Source organism: Pocillopora verrucosa, chromosome 3, assembly GCF_036669915.1.
Source record: "Pocillopora verrucosa isolate sample1 chromosome 3, ASM3666991v2, whole genome shotgun sequence".
NCBI classification, from domain to species: Eukaryota; Metazoa; Cnidaria; class Anthozoa; order Scleractinia; family Pocilloporidae; genus Pocillopora; species Pocillopora verrucosa.
In genome coordinates, this window is record NC_089314.1 from 14,668,793 (window position 1) to 14,683,013 (window position 14,221).

The following is a 14,221-nucleotide window of genomic DNA, read 5'->3' on the forward strand; positions in this document are numbered from 1 at the left end:
TATTTTGCAGCTGAGTCAGCACCCGTGATACATGAGGAATCTGTGATGGCTGACCCAATGCCTCAACCAGCTCCAGTCCCAGCAACTGACCCAGCCTTGATAACCTTCCAGGTTATTGAGGGGGGATCAAGACGCCAAAACCAGCAACTGGTGGACAGCTGTGGGTATTCATACAACATTGCATCCAAAAGGTCCTACGCCACCTACTGGCAGTGCACACATCGCCCAAATAAAGACAACAAGTGCCGCGCTAGTGTAGTTCAGCGAAATGGCAACTTCACCATTGGCAGCCAACGACACAACCACAATGCTGAATCTGACAAGGCAGCAAAAATAAAGATAGTTGCTGCTATAAAGAAAAAAGCATTAGAGGAAAAGTTCATGCCTGCCTCCAAAATTGTTAATGAGGTAAATCAATCAGAATCTACCCTATTTACCCTATTTTTATGTATGGAAGTATCAGAACTTTATGTATGAGACCTATGAAGAGGACACCTTTATCCACCCTACGTGCAATTGGCCCCAGATGTTTAATGTATAATATTTGGAAAATGTTTAATGTATAACATTTTAAACCAACAGGTACTTATTAGAGAGCTAAATCCACAAAGACCATGTCCATCCCTACCAAAGCACTGTTCACATGGCCTGTGCAGCAAATAGGCTTCGACAGAAAATGCGGCCAAAAGACCCCAAAGATTTAACTTTTGAGGTGCAGGCAGACTGTATCCCAAATGACTTCTTACAGGATGACATCAAAGTATGTACTGGTTTCTCTATGTTAAACAGTTATATTTTGTTTAATGTTAGTTATATAGAACAAGTACATACTTACATACATATTCTGCATACAAGTGAAATCATTTATGTTATATATGATTCATGTTATCATTTCTTTTTCTAGGTTCTTGAGAGACGCCACCTAATATTTGCCACCAGAGAACAATCAGAGACACTGACCAAAGCCAAGACATGGTATATGGATGCCACGTTCAAGCTTGCGCGTCGTCCCTTTTCCCAGCTGTTCACAATAAACGCCTTTGTGACATCTGGTGAATCCACTAAACAAGTTCCCCTGGTATTTGCACTGATGTCAGGCCGACGAAAAAAGGACTATAAAAAGGTATGATATCAGTATATAATATATAGAAACTACTGTACTGTCTTGTATGTATATAAACACAAGGCTGAAAGACCGAAATGTTCACTGAATAAACAGCGTTTTACATCTACAAGTTGCGTGGTTTTGCTTCATTATATTCAACGTATTATGTACCCACTTTAACTATTTGGATTTATCTGTTGTAGGTCCTGCAATCCATCATCAACAGCTTACCCATGAAGCCGACAGTCCGGAAAGTAACTGTCGACTTCGAGCAAGCTCTGTGGCAGGCTATCCAGGGGGTACTTCCTGATGTGACAATCCAAGGATGTGCCTTCCACTGGACACAAGCTGTGTGGAGAAAGGTAAGAAAGGTCTTGATAAAACAAGAGAAATGTCATGAATAATAATATTTCACAGATATGTTATATTTACTTAACTCTGTGAAGCGGTATTAAAGTACATTTTAGTTACATTAATACATGTGTATGTTAATCATTAATTTCTGTCTTGCTTGATAGGTACAGGAGATTGGGCTTGCGGCACAGTACCAAAAAGATGATGGAAGTCATAAATTTATACGGAAACTACTAGCATTGCCATTCCTTCCTGTAAAAGAAATCAAGTCCCAATTCAAGACCCTTTACAAAACAGCAGAAGAAGGCACCATCCCCCAAATGATGGAATTAGTTGAGTACATAAAAGCCCAGTGGATCAAGAACCCACTCTTCAAGCCACGAAGCTGGTGCGTCTACAGCCAGCCCATCCGAACAAATAATGACGTGGAAGGCTGGCACAATGCCATCAACAGACGTGCCAGCGGCAAGTCCGACCTGCCACTTTACATGCTAATAGAATTATTACACCAGGAGGCATTCTTGGTGTCAATAGTAAAGAAGCTAGTTTCTGATAATAAATTAAGTAGGGGGCAAAGGAGGAAATATAGGGTTTTACAGGGGAGGATTTTTGCTGAGTGGGAGAAGTATGAGAAGAGGGAGAGGACAGGGAGGGAACGGTATGCGATCGATCGATAACAAATCGTTTCATCGAACGAAATGTACCGATCTCCCGATTACTATATTCACATGAGTAAGGAAAGTCATCGTCTGATGTAAGATCAGAGTAACGATAAGACATCAATAAGAAGGATAGAAAATAATGAAAAAGCAAGCTAGACATTGAGACACTTCGAGACACTGAGTTAGATAAGATTTATTGAAAAGATTCCAAGAAGTTGGATGCCTGCCGAGCTTCCAAAATGGCAAAAGTAAGCTTTCACGCTGATAAAACTTACTACATTACTTCTTAATTTTATAACTTTCTTCGATAAAAGATTGTAAAGAAACATAATATGAAGTTATATCAACCTTTTTAAAAATAATTCGAAGACGTTTGCGAATCGACTTGGATGCGTTTGCAAAGTGACAAAGGACGTTTGCGAAGTGACAGTTTGGGAAGTGACTGGTATTCCATTCAGTGAGGGTGATGTAATAAAGACACAGAAGTAGCCCAGCACCGAATCCACATTGAGAGAGCAATAGGAAAAGTTTGCAGATTTCAAATATTTTCCATTGAAATTCCAGTGACCATGTTTGAGATTATCAACCAGGTATGGACAGTGTGCTGCATGTTGTCAAACTTCATTGAGCCTATTCTTGACTAGTTTCAGTAAGAAATGTAGTTTGTCTATGACAGTGTTCAATACAAGGCCACTATGGAAGTATTCAATCAAGGTGTTTATGAGTTGAAACTGTCCCTGAATTTCCTTTGTATCTTTAAAAAGTTCTTTACAAAATTTCACAGAACTGTTTACAGAATTATAGAAATTGTGTACAATTCTTCTAAAAACTCTTTTCACTTCAAATATAAACTTCACAAAATAGTGATATCAACAACTCTTAAACTGTTATAATACAATATTCAATCCCAACACAGAGTTATACATGTAAGACTGGTGCCATCAAGAGTACCTTTTGAGATTTTAACCATTTATGCATTTGATAAAAAAAGGCAAAGCATGATCAGAGTAAAACTTTTTTAACTTTGGAAAAAGGTTTTCATCCCAGTGTCTTTGATCGAAGTAAATCTGCTCAACATTTATATTGTGTGACCCTGACAGGTGGACAACAAAGCCACACCATGGTAACCCAGTAACAGCAAGTTGTCCTTGAACCTGATCGTAATAACCACTTTTGTCATTTTCTTTAAGTTTTGGCTTTCCATTAACCATATGAAGGCAGAGGTTTGGATCCTTTCAGGCTTCCTCCATTGTGTGATTTCTCCATGTGTAAGGATTTTTTATTTCAAGTAAACCAAACGGGTCTTTTTCAGTGGGGTCGTACACCTTCCCATCTGGGGAAGCCCCAAGGTAGGGGAAAGAGGGGTTCACCACCAGACAAGCATCAAAAACAATGAACTGCTTGCACGTTTTCTGCATTTTTCTGTTGTACAGAGATCTCACAATAAGTTCTTGTTGTCTTCCATGACGAATGGATGATACCTTCGATAAATCTTTTGGAACAAATATGTCTCTCACAAAAGATTCAGTGGGAGGTCTTTTTCTTTCTACAACTTTGCCAAAATTGGATGCTGTTAGTCTCTTGCTTCTTTGAAACAACCATTCTGGCTCCAGAGATTGACGGACAGTTATTTTTTCTATCTGTTGAGATTCTGCCAAGTTGATAGCTATTTTTTTAATGACATCATTCTGAGGTTGATCAAGAACTGGTGGGATAAATGAGTTGTTCAAATGAGTTCTTGAATTAGCCGATGGTAGGTCGGGAAAGGGCTCAATTCTTGCACCTGGATTTGCAACCATTTTTTCTACTGGTCTGTCTACATTAAAAACAGTTTGGGATTTTTTCTTGTCAAACAGCTGATAGTCAAGGTAAAACCCAAGTGGTACATTGCCTATCACAGTGTTGATAAGTGAAGATGCCTCTTGATCACTTAGCAAATACGAGAAAGGGGGTGGCTTGAGACTTTTGGCAAGTTCGTTGCATATATTTAGAACTATTTCTGGTTTCCAGCCCATCTTTTTAATCCTTTTTGACCTTGCATCGTATAGTTTGCAGCTTACTGGAGGCCTTTTCCTTTTACCACCTTGATCAGTGGCAACATCACTGAAGATGTGGAAAAAAATCAATAGTTTTATCATTATTTGCATTCTCCGTCACTTTAGAGAAATTGAATAGAAATCCACAAGAAGAAGAAGGAAATAGAAAGGTGGGATCTTACCTTTAGCTGCCTTGCTTCCTGCACTTATTGCCAGAGGTAAAGCAGTTGGTTTAGGAGCCTTGGGAGGAGCTGCTTCGTTCGGAGCTAAAAAAAGATCAGATGCCATTACCAAGAGAAAGCGTTAAAGGATGGAAAACATGAAGATAAATTATGATTTTTTAAAATCTATCATACGAGAAAAAAACAGCAATCGTCGTAAAGAAAATATCTTAAAGGCAAGTAAATATCAAATAAATGCTGCCAATGAATGGATCATGAACATGTTAAAGAAGAGAACCCCGTTATAACCACTGACTGTGGCCAAACTTAAAAAATATAGCAACGTGTTACGGGAAGTGGCGAAGTGAGCCAACTCGTTAAAAAAGTGTTGCATGACATTGGCCAGTCAAACAGGTGGTGCCTTTTGGCGTGGAATGAATGAGGCTTTCTGTCAGTGTATAAAATGACTGGCGTGCAAGAGGGTATAGAGGACGTGGACTCTGGTATAAAGTTTCTCTTGGAATTTAGCGACAGTAAAGACACTCGAGAAGGACCTCAGTGTACTTGGATACAAGTGTTGCGCTGGTTGCGTATACGCGTGATTGTACCTCTACTAAAATTATGGAAAAGATGTTGATGGTGAAACCTGAAGAATTTTGGGCATTGGTGGATTATTATAAGGGAAAAATTACCGAGAGTACCTTGTTAGATAAAGCAGCACGTCTGACCATGGAAGCGCAGCTTCTCTTACAAGATCCTACAACACATGCAGGTTTAAAAGAACCGGTGGTCAAACAATTATTGATGAAAGAGCAAAATTGACCAATAATTGAGGCATTGACCAATAATTGAGGCATATGTTAGATTCGATACAAGATGGTCTCATGAAAGAACTGATTCGTTCTATAAATACCAAAGGCCAGCCTATCACACCTCAGATGAGGCAAGAACCTAAGGAGGAACCTATCACACCAGCCAAACCGGGCACTTCTAAGAAACCCTTTTCTTGGAAAAGTTTAAAGGGTTTACCCTCAACATCTATCCTTACTGGAAAACGCTTGTTACCTTCCACACCTCTACAACCCTCTACTTCAAGAAAAAGAAGGTGGCAACCCCTTTAAAGTCACCCACTCCTATGAAGAAAAAGTGAAAGACGGAAACGGAACAGTTAAAAGCTTTTAGTAACTAGGAGACTTGGGAAAAACGAGGTTGGGATCCTTACCAAGCATTTCAAGACAATGAAATGCCCAAAACGAGCAAGGGCAAAGGCAAGGGGAAGAACTGTAAAGAGTAGAAGATGGCAAACAGGAGGCACCTTTGATATACAGAAATGGATTTCCAAGATGGGTGTGAAGTTTCATTGGCTAGGGTATCAATACAAGGGGCCCGGTACCAAATTAACCAAATGGTTGAAACTCAGAGATCCTGAGATTAATAGACTCGATAACTTAGCTAAACAGCATGATATCGATTATGGTAAAAAATCTGGCTGACAAACACGTCGCAGATCATAAGATGATTGCCGATATTGATAGATTTACAGGTAGAAAAACCATGACAGAACGTATTGTCAAACGTATCATGCAAGCTAAACTCAAAGCTAAATTGTAATTTCAGTAAGTATTAAATGCAATAAAAGTTGTGAAACTGCCATCATTTGGAGCTGTGTCGTTGCTTGAAAACATGTCAAGTTTTTACCTTACCTTACCGAAAGTCTCTACGTCTATTCCTCTTTGGGAGCACCTGTGGTCATTAGGACCCAAATAGAAGATTTGATACCACACACCCCTTATCAACTCAAGTTGGGTGGAAGTTTTTTCTATGCACCACCCCAAATTCATTATTTAGCCTTACGCAACAATCATTAAGATGTGATGTAAACTCAAATGAGCGAATCTGACACAAACGAGTTGACTTGGGTTGATGACAGTGCTTCCATAGTAACACTTCATTTTCGCAGAGTACGATCACGAGTGATTTTTACTTGCCGTTACCTTGCAATGATGGAAGTATCAAGTATTTTCCAAACTACAAAAACAATTAATGGAAAAATAGATTGGAGAAACGTATGGATTTGGAAGATGAATGTGAAGTAGGCTTAAGGAGCATCTCTTTACCTCACAAGTTGCTTTTACTACCTTACCTGGAAGCACTCTCAGATGATGCTTTTATGATAAGAACAAAACAAGTCGTGTACAGTACAACCAGTAAAACAGTCGACACCTTGACCATGAATGTGTATTATCGGGATACAAAATACTGGCGTATGGAAACTGCCTACTAAGCCTTTACCTGGAAAAGAACAAATGCAATTTGAAGTCACCTTTACAATGATGCACGTGAAATGGTCACGGTGTCTACTGATACCATCGATGCTACAAAGGTTCCCCATGCTACCATGCGAGATTCTGTATAAGTGTTTATACAGGAGGATCTATGCACCTTGTTTAGTTGGGTGGAAGATGTGACGTATTCCTCGGTAAATACAGTCAAAAATGGCCCGAACCTTGTGACAAAAAACAGGGAACTAAATACACAGATGCTATAGATAATGCCCTGTTCTATTGTAGAAGATGGCAACTCAGTCAATGGACATTAACAGTGGATTCTACTCCTGTTCCTGGTGTAATATTCTGGATGCATGAATTAAACTGGATCTTTATCAATACAAAATGGTGCACCTACAAGAATGGTAGTGTGCCTCGCACACTTTATCTCTATTCCTCCATATGCGATCCTGTACACATGGGGGATCAGATGACTGATTTGTTTCGTCAAATTCATCACCAACCTATGTTAGCAGGGCAAGATTACCAAGAACCGTGTCAAATTCACTACATTCAATTACATAACAATCACATTGATGACGTGGAAACCCAGATAAGTAAATCAGAAAACAACTCACTAGCACAGTTTGCTACAGACAGTCCTAGTATTCTAACACTCCATCTTCACAGAGTACAATCATAAGTGACATAGAAAAAGTAGGAGTGGCCAGAGGCCACCCTTCTGAAAGAGAGGAGAGGCCCAGAAGAAAGGAGAGGCACAGAAGAAAGGGGGAGGACAATAGGATGATCCAAGAAGTACAGAGTATAATAAATGAGATGGATTAACCCATTGACACCTGAACCGCCCGTAACCGCCCGTGCCGCGTGGGGGACTTGCGCGAGAGACGCTTTCCCCCCTATCTCCCCTACTAAGCAGAATTTTGTCTCCAAACTTCCTCTGTTGTTAGAGGATCTATAAACCAATCAGAATCCGTTTTTTGCGCAGTTATTTTGATAACTTTAGGGGGTAGTACAGAGGCGTCATTTTATGCGTTCATAAGAAATGATCAACTACAAAGAAATGGCGTACGCGCGGCCGACTTTCAATATTTTCAAGTCGGATTTTCTGTTCCTTTCCCACCATTTTAGACCTTCTGGAACACAGAATGAAAAGGAAATATGCTATAGAATAATCTTCTAGAAAAATAATGGACATCACGGTCTTAGAGGCGACAAAATAATCTTTCGAGTCGACAACACTACAATTCTCTAAAGCGATGCGAATTAGGGCCGTAAAGCGAAAACCAAACTATCGGACTTCAAGCGAGGCCTAGAGACATTATGAAGATTCAAAGGCACGGTAAATATCACGTTTGAGTAATGAGATGTCCAAAAAGTATTGTTTAATAGAAGATTTTGTGTTAAAACGTAGAACTTTCAGTATTTTCAACACAACGCTGCGCAATATTCTAGCCGTGAAGTCAAGTAAACATCGATCTAGGCATGATGAATTCTACTTCGTGGGTTTCGCACACGTAAGAAATTCGTACGTTTTTCGGTTCTAACAGAAAATCAAGAACTGTTTTGAATAAAGCTTTCTTCCCGAAACGTTCCTTGGTCAGTTTTGTCTTTCTCCTCATTTATAGTTTCCATGTAACATGAGATCTCTCCACACACTGATAAATTTGCATATTCACTTTGAAATCCGATCCGCATACTTTTTTTGCACACGTGCGCAAAAATTTACTGATTTTTATCTTTTATCTTGATTTTAGAGTAAAAACTTAATATGCATCTATTGCTTTCCTCGTTGATAGTAAGTTATTTAAATGGTCTTCTTTCACGTGAGCTTGTTTTTGGGAAAAAAAGATTTGTCAAACTTTACTGCGCATTGTGTTTACTTTTCCGGTTTCTCCAAAATTTTAACTTTTGGGTAGGCACGTGTTACACGTAGGAGTCAATGGGTTAAAGAACTCAATTTCTTAAAAAATGGAACGATAATTTAACGTGAGAGTTCAAGTGTTGGTCTATGTCAATTGTGTTTAAGACGTCGAGGAGAGGTGATGTTAGCCAAATGGAGATGCTATTACACGAGTCAAACAGATCTATTTTCTGGATTAAGCGTCATTGATGTTTGAGGGGATTCAAGCATTACACACACTCTCTCACAAAAAACCATGTTAAATAGTTAAGAAAACTGTCACTTAAATGAAAGTGAAAAAATGGTTTTCTTTTTAAAACAGCAGCCTATTCATATTTCTTAGATCGGTCTCTTCCATGCTTTCAAATCCGTAGGGGTAGGATTTGAACAAGTAGGTCTTGTCTGAAGCTCTTTTATCAAACACCAGGCCATACTTTTTGACTTGAGTTTCCGTCCTTATCCATTTGGTTTTCACATCCCTGATAAATTTAGGTTGAGCCACCATCGTGTTTCTTCGTTCTTCTAAAGGGTTTCTGATTTCGTTCAGAATGTTTTGTTTCATGACTTGATAGTTTAACTGTTCCCTGCCCTCTCATGTTCATTGAGAATCCTTTTACTTTGCATTCTACCTTGCCCTTCCTGGTTGTGTAGTCATAATTCTTGCCTCCTGCTGAAATAAACTCTACAATATAGTCGTCTTCATCCAACTCATTTGTCATTTGCCCCAGATAGTCTCCTAATTCAATTTCTACTAGACTGGGTTTCCAGGAATGGATGAAAGAGTCAGTATCATAATTCAAGACTATGTCGTCTAATTTCTCAAGGGATTCATAGAGCTTCAATGGTGCTTGGCAGTTCGTAAAGGCTGCTATGAAGACGTTGTTTTTAACCCTTTGGCACCATCTTCATCTATTTTCCTGTACACCACTTCGACCACTTCTGAATTGAGGAATCATATGTCACTGATCTCTACTATCTTATTATGGACCACATCCAATAACTGGTAGGCTTTGGTGTACTTTTGCAGTTGCAATTTGTTGACTTGCTCCCCAAACTTTCCTCAGAAACTGTTTAGCATCAATTTGGCGGTTACCTTTCTCCCTAGATTCTTTTCGATCTTTTCCAAATCCAATGCAATACCTTCTCGCTTGTTATACAATCTCACATACTCTCATTTCTTTTCATCTGTATCTGCCCACCTCAGATACAGTCAGTCAGCTACTTTCTTGCTTCAACTTTAACCATGTGTTTACATATCCTTCAAATAACCCCGTTTGTGATTCTGGAAAATGCCACACCTCATGTATACGTATGAGCCGATAGCCCATGGCCAACACCTTCATGATTTCTGGGGAGCACCACGTACCAGTGAGCATTCTTTCTTCATCACTATGATGACAGTATTAAAATCGTTCTGTACAATCCTTTCCATAAAAATCAAAGAATGGATCACCGTCTTCAGTAGTTTGCGTGCATATCAAGATAGGGTGATGATGACCCAATTCGCCCACTGTCACTTCAAAATCCGCATAGATGAATTAGGTATGCTCTTCATAGGTAGACACCACATGATTTGGAGGGAATTTCTGCAGGTTTTTCTTGTAGAATTCTAGATACTTTTTATATATATTATATATTTTATAGATGTTCTTCTTTTTCTTTTTAGGCATGTCTTCTTCACCGATGGGTTGAATGTAACATTGGTGTTTTGTAAGATCGACGATTTCTTTCCATGAAGGGCATTTCGCATGGTAGCATTCATGTGAGGTGGAGGACACTTCTACCTGCTTGAAACACAGGGCATATCTGAAGTTTGTTACGACATCAATATCTATATGATGCTCGTGACATGCTCTGTTGTAGAATTTCTTGTAACAATTCAAACAGGGTAGCAAGGGATAAAGATTCTTTGCTTTTGGGCAAATTCACCAAAAGGGACGCTGGTATCTTTACGAAGATTTTGGGCCAACTGTTTGAGATACCTGTCTTGATATTTTCTACAATTTGCCAGATGATTCCATTCTTCTTTACCATCATCCTTGTGTATCCAGGCCTATGTGTAGATGATGGCCATAGCCAAGCAGAAGTCGTTGTTGTAATTTTGTACGTGTAAGACAAAAGCTCTTTTTTCTAGCACTTCTGAAATACACAATCTGCCCAACCAATTTTTGTATTTACCTCCTTTGAGGGTGTAGCAATTGTCATTAGATCTACCGTGAATGTCATGTTGACTGCTAAACTTTCGCCAGAGTCTAGTTTGTTTGCCAACCCCGCCAAATTTGTTTCAAAGCAATCACTGCTGTTCATCACTTCACTCACTTCATAGGTGGCTGATTGATGCACATGTGGATGTGCATCAGACATCACATTGAAATTAAATGTGATAAGGTTGAGTGTTTACTTCGGCCAATTGCGTGCGTATAGATCAGCCCAAGGCATCTGTCAGTTCTTCAACTAAATTATCGTGACAATCTGGATCACGAGTTTGTGCGAGTTTCGCTTGGTAACGTTGTTGTTTAGTCACGTTCTTTTTCCATTTAGCCAAGGGTCCTGCTTTTTGAAATTGAAATTCAAATAATGGATGGTGACTACTGCCATTTTGTTGCCTGATTTCTAAAGCCTCTTCTTGGTATTGGTCTAATTCATTCCCGAAGGAACATAATTCCCCAAGGAACATAATTGGTGACGTAATCATCCTCTTCTCGATCCAAAGGGTCCACAAAACGCTATTAATAATTCGTCCTCCAATCCTCTGTATCTTGATATTTTTGTTTCTTCGACATTCTCTCTCTCTCACTCCCTACTAATACAAATGATGTGAGAGCATGCCTTGTATATATAACATGGTGACTATGAGTCGGCAAAAATGTTTAAACTCAGCATTCAAAAAATGTATGACTCAGCATTCCAGGATTAAACGTGGAAGAAGACGGTGAAGCATACGGACGTTTTATCTGCTTAGAACCGATTTCAATAAACTTCCATAACGTGACAGCCATGCCATGCTGTTTGAGACGTATCCACTGAGCATGTTATTAAAGTCATGTGAGAACTGCAACCACATGTGGTACCTGCAGCCAACCGTTACAAGTACAAAATGTTGAAGAAGGACCAGAGGTTGAAGTGAATAGAATGGAGGTCGATGGAGTGGACGAGGAAGGTGCTGTGGATGGGGAGCACTTGAAAGAAATGTAACACAAACAAGCGATTGCAGATTTAGAGGCCCTCTTACAGCCGGGCACCTTGGAAAACAGAATTCTAGACGTAAGTCTGATGTTTTTCTTTGTTATTCATACGTCATTCATACACCACACTAAAAGAAGCTTTTTTTCTATTCATTTTTAGATGGGAGATGTATTTAAGGCACCCTGTTTCATTTATTTCATGAATCTATGTGTTTTTATTTTAACCCAAAGTTATGTTCTGCATGAAAGAAGTACTTTTATTTTATACGTCTTAGGAAGTGTCTTACAGAGTCTAAGATTGTATTTAGTTAGACATACACGTTTTGTGATTCGTGTCGCCTTTAATCATGCATTTAGTCTTAGTTTTTAACAAGCACATCGCTTATACCCGCACACCAATTGTTTTTTCATGTTGTTATCGTAAACAGTGTATTACGCCATAGAATAGGTATCTACACTACACCCCACTCAAGAGAACTTGCTAGACATAGTAATTTATTTATGGACCTCCGATTGTTTTCATTTTAGATAACCGAAGAATCCATTTCTTCTTTACTAGTTCAATTTCCTATCATTTGGATCACCACACACTATATACTACACGCCTTAAAATTAGCACTCAACCGCCCACTACCTTACTGTTATTTTAGAATCAAAGTCTGTTTTGCCTATGCCTTTTCGGTAAGATTACATTTACGCACATCTGAATGCCAGTTGTTTTAAATTCCAAGACAGTTGTGACATCATTACTTACATGTACATATTGTACCTGCGTTTACGTTACCATTTTTAGAATTTCCTCCTTTCTCTTCATAGAACTCCTATGCACTTAATCAGAGAATTTGTAAGCACAAATTATTTTAATGTACATTTATATGGTGTTTCTCGTTCATAGAGAGACACGAGTTACAGATACCCTCTACCAATTTTTTCATCACTTAAAATTTGAATTGTGCTTTTTAGATCTTAGTGATTTCTTAGTTGTGTATATTGAAGATGTAGATTTCTTACATACAGTCTTAAGTATTTATAATATTTCTACTATTATCACTTGTTTTATTCATTTAAACGAGGTTCCGTGATTTCAATGGACAGTCACTATGTATTTATATCAAAACCGCGAAATTCGTTTTTTCAAATGCTAATTATTTTTTTTCTCCTTTATTGATATGCTGCTTCTCTTTCGTAGAGAGAGGCTGGTCTCACACATGCCATCTACCGGTTTTTAGTGAACTTAAATTTAAATTAAGAATTCTAGATCGTAGAAATTTAGCTATTTATTTTGAAGGTAGTTTGTCTTGAAAATAGAGTCTTATGCGTGTTGGATATTTCTGTGATTGCTCATTGTTTTAGTCAATTTAAATTGGTTACCAGGGTTTCATTGGACAACTATTATGTGATCTGATAATAACCACGAGATTTGCTTTTTTACATTATAGATGTGCTTCCCTGCAGATGATATTCAAGAGTTTTTCCTTTACTTATACGCCTTTTTATATATGGAGCCTGATTGTGAGATTACTGTTTTATTTAACCAATTCGCTTTTATTTCTGGAGAGATTAACATGGATTGGATCCAATGCGAACGGACGATTATATAATTTAACACATTTTTATAGGTCCATACTTAAATTAAATAAACTTTACTTCATGGCAATACATTTGTGTTTCTCTCTTCATCTGTAATCTAATTCGTGGTAAGCCAACATAAATCCATCGGCTACTTCTCAATCCAGATCGTATAATAACTGTACAGAAACAGGTGGGGTACTGTTACTCTGTGATCTGACAGTAGAAATGGTCTCGTCTGTTTTTACTTTGAAGCTTATACCAAGGAGGCGAATATTTTACATGTCATAGCCTCTATCTCACCCATCAATTGAGGTAGACTTTTCTCACCATGTCTCCACGTGTCGTAGGTTTTCATGACATCCTCAAAAGGATACCCGTTTTCTTGAATCCTCTGTCCCAATCGGACGTAATCAAACCAATGAGCTGTTTATGTGCTCCCACGGGGGATGCATAATGTTTGACTTTCTTCTGAATAGATTCACTGATGAGTTCTTCTCAAAACCACTCATACTTTTCACGGCTTTTAGGATCCCCATAATACCATTTAGGTAATACGTCTGCATGTTTAAAGACTGCACGCGACATGTTTAAAAACATCCAGATGTCATTGTAATATTGAACGCCTGCGATGATGCGATACCTCAATTCTTCAATAGGACTTTCTTCAAATACTAAAATCTGATGTAATATCTGATGTAATAAGACCCGTGCACAACCTGTCTTATTATTACCATCCAAATTAAATTTGTATTTGTGGTGTGGGCAGTCATAACTACGTTTACACAACTCTATCATGCTCTCTGTATCTTCATAGCAAGCCATCGTGACTCAAAAACAAGACTAGAACTTGGTATCACACATTTTTATTTACAAGAATGTCACATGGTTAACCCTCTGGTCTAGTAAATTCTTTACACTTGTCACAGTCACATGGCTGCATATTCAGTTCTCTTTGTTC

The 14,221-nt window shown here is 38.5% G+C and overlaps 1 pseudogene; it reads right to left on the minus strand.

The window, feature by feature from the left end:
• Positions 1–3,400: 3,400 nt before the first annotated feature.
• On the minus strand, positions 3,401–4,259 carry LOC131799322 (uncharacterized; annotated as a pseudogene).
• Positions 4,260–14,221: the final 9,962 nt, after the last annotated feature.